Here is a 3,640-nt window from a genome sequence, read left to right on the forward strand (position 1 = left end):
CTTATTTGTTTATTTGACAGTCAGAGATCACAAGTAGGCAGAGAGGCAGAAGCAAGCTTCCCGCTGAGCAGAGAGCCCGATGCGGGGCTCGATCCCAGGACCCTGAGATCATGACCTGAACCGCAAGCAGAGGCTTTAACCCACTGAGCCACCCAGGTGCCCTTCTCACACCTATCTTAATGTTAATACCCTGCTAGAGGGAAAAAGGACCTTGACAATGGCAAGTCCTCAAGGCCTCCGGATCTTGTAGGTCCTCTACAGCATATGAAAATTCTCTTGAAACCTCACTTTTCCTTCCCCCACCCCCTTGGTATATAACCTGCAGCCCCTCACAGCCCTGGGGCAGCAGCTCTTTCTGCCCATGGGTCCAGTCCCCGTGCTTTAATAAACCACCATTTTGCACCAAAGAAATCTAAGAATTCTTTCATGGTTGTCGGCTCTGGACCTCACCCCACCGAACCTCACTTATATTCTAAAACTTCATCATTTGCAGCCTGAACGTGGGGCTTTGAGTCTTTACATTTGGACTCTGCACTTCGGTGCAAAATCGGTAAGTACTTTCTCTCCTCTTCCTTTAGTCTCACTTCAGGGGCTTTTCAAGGAGTGTGGTCTTTGGTGCAAAAAGGTAAGGGTTATTGAAGCGCAGGGACAGGATCCAGTGGGCAGAGGTAAGGACAGAGGGAGGTTTCCAAAAGGACTTTCATACGCTAAAGAAGACTCTCTGGTTCCTGGAGGCCTGGCTATTGTCAAAGCTAACGGTGTTTTCCCCTCTAGCAAGGTATTAACGTGAAGAGGTGAGGACGTTGGGAGATTCCTGGAGGGATGTTATTCTCTGCCTGCGTTAAGTACCTATCAAGGGCCTGCGGACAAGTAATTTTATCCACATTTCCTTCTGCCTTCGTTCCCCACATCAGAGTGAATCCACTGGCATTTAATGTTTGTGTACCTTTTAGGGAGTTTGTGGGATTATTTTTCACAAAGTCAACTAAGTAGTTACTGGCCTATCTACGGATCTCCTACCACTTGGCTTGTTTGAATTGGAGTCCTCAAAATTCTGGGGAGAGGAAACCCCCCTTAATTCTGGAAAGGAATACCAAACCACCACGGCCATCACATTCCTGGAGGCAGGTCTGACTCAGGAAAGGATACTCCGGTCAAATTATGTTAGTTTGGTGAAGAAGAGAGAGACACTTTATATAGGGGGGAAAGTTTGGGACGGGTGTGAGTGGTGTCCAGTGACACCCCGGACCAAGCCTCCTCTCAGGAAGGCCATCCCTGTGCCTAAATTGATCTCAGTGAGTTGCATATAATAATTTGCTGCTGTGGAGATGAGCCAGCAAGCTGCAGAATGTGCCAGAGCCCTTGGAGGTCCGAGCCGAACTGACCAGAGTCCGGAGTGAGAGAACGGTAGCACGAACCTTGGTGTCACTTTTTGCTGTTGGAGGGACTAAGCAAGATCTGCCCTTTTTTTTTTTTTAAGACTGAATTTATTTGAGAGAGAGCGAGAGAGAGCATGAGGGGGGAGTCAGAGGGAGAAGCAGACTCTCCACTGAGCAGGGAACCTGATACAGGATTCGATCCCAGGACCCCGGTGTTGTGGAACGTGGACTGGATTCTGGTGGAAGAACCAAGCAGCCCTCGGAGACTTTGGAGGAACGGAGGTTTATTTAACACGGTGGGCTCAGACAGGGTTATTCTCCAAAGGTCTGAGCCGCGAGCACAAGCAGGGAGGGGGATTTATACCCTTCTACTTCCACATACTTGGTACTTTTGGTGCGCGCAGGAAATGCAATAGGAAGGAAGAACCTGGAAGGGCTTTGAGACAGGGACTGGAATTCCCTTGCTGGTTGGGTCAGCCATCTTAGAGTACAGTTTTTCTTAATCACCGGGATCATGACCTGAGCCGAAGGCAGTCGCTTAACCAACTGAGCCACCCAGGCACCCCTAATTTTTTTTTTTTAAGATTTTATTTATTCATTTGACAGAGATCACAAGTAGGCAGAGAGGCAGACAGAGAGAAATAGTTGGGGGGGGGCAGGCTCCCCGCTGAGCAGAGAGCCTGATGTGGGGCTCGATCCCAGGACCCTGGGATCATGACCTGAGTCGAAGGCAGAGGATTTAACCCACTGAGCCACCCAGGTACCCCCTAATTTCTTTTTAATGGAAGATACTAGAGTATGTTTGCAAATTGCTGCGTGCAAGCTAGCGGAGAGGGACAGAATAAGAGTGTAAGATGGAGCTTAACTGGAGGAGCAGAGTCCTTGTTCAGAGAAGTAGAAGACAGCACTGGGGTAGGGGTGAGGGTCCAACACTCTCAGGGAAGGACTAGACTTTAATAGGCCTAGGGACCCTGCTTCCAGGGCAGAGGGAGGAGGAGGAAGAGAGGCGAGAGATGCTGGCACCTTTGTAGGGCTGGTCATGGGGACATCAGTGAGTTCCTGAATAGTGGCGTCTTTTTCACGGGAAGGGAGAGGACGAGATTCTCTGCACAAAGGGGAAGTAGGAAGAAGGAAGAGGGTTGAGAAGGGAGGAGCCTGGTCCCTGGGGAGGGAAGAGAGGGTTTACCTAGAAAAACACAGCACCAGGGCTGTGCAGTGTTGGGGCCTCGGGAGGGTAGGCATCTTGAATTCATGATGGCGCCTCTCTGTGTGACTGGGATTCTTGCTCTAGTGTTCCTTGCCTTTAGGTGCAGGCTCCAGGAAGCTGGGAGCATTTGGGGGTTCCCGGCAAGGTGAGATGGAGGGCGGAAAGGGGACATGCTTACGCTGGGCCCTGGAGTGTAAAAGCAGCTCAGAAGAGCAGGAAGACAGGAAGGGAAAGATGACAACAAGGAACTACGTCGTTGACATGCTAGACGTGAGGCACTTTCTTCCTCTTCTGGCATTATAGCAAGGGAGCTGCAGCTACAGTCAGTAAAATTACCAGTTCGTGATTTTGGGAGAAATCTTAACTGTTTTCCAGTCAACTGTTTTCAAGCATCCCATTCTGTGGCATTAAGGACATGCATACCATTGGCGGTCATCCCCATTTTTCAAGCTTTCGGGCAAATGCAAAATCCATCTGTGAAGAAGGAAGGGAATTCTGACACTGGCGACAACCTGGACGCACCGTGGGGACCTTAGGCGGAGGGACGCAGCCAGACACAGAAGGACGGATACCGTTTGATTCCACTTAGATGAGGTACCTGGAATTCGTTAGATTCATCGGGTCAGAAAGTAGAGGGGTGCCTGCCAGCAGCTGGGGGCGTGGGGCACAGGGATGGGGAGTTAGGCTTGAGTGGTGACAGTGTTAGTTGGGGGGGGGGGGGGGGGAAAGGAGCTCTAGGTGGACGGGGATGGCCGCCAACGGTATGCATGTCCTTAATGCCACAGAATGGGATGCTTGAAAACAGCTAAGGATGGTCAGTTTTATGCGATGTGTATTTTACTGCAGGGGGGGAATAACCCTATGTGTGACTATAGGGTGGGTGGTATGCACCTTGTGACCGGGAGCGAGGCCCACGCCTGATGAGGGAGCAGGAGGCTGGCTGAGGACACAGCGAAAGCTGGCGCCTTGCACCCCCTCTTCACCCGCTCCCCTCCATACGTGTAGCATTCCTCAGGCACCCCTGACTGCCATAAAACGATAAATAGTTAACTTG

Source organism: Mustela nigripes, chromosome 16 (assembly GCF_022355385.1).
Source record: "Mustela nigripes isolate SB6536 chromosome 16, MUSNIG.SB6536, whole genome shotgun sequence".
NCBI classification, from domain to species: domain Eukaryota; kingdom Metazoa; phylum Chordata; class Mammalia; order Carnivora; family Mustelidae; genus Mustela; species Mustela nigripes.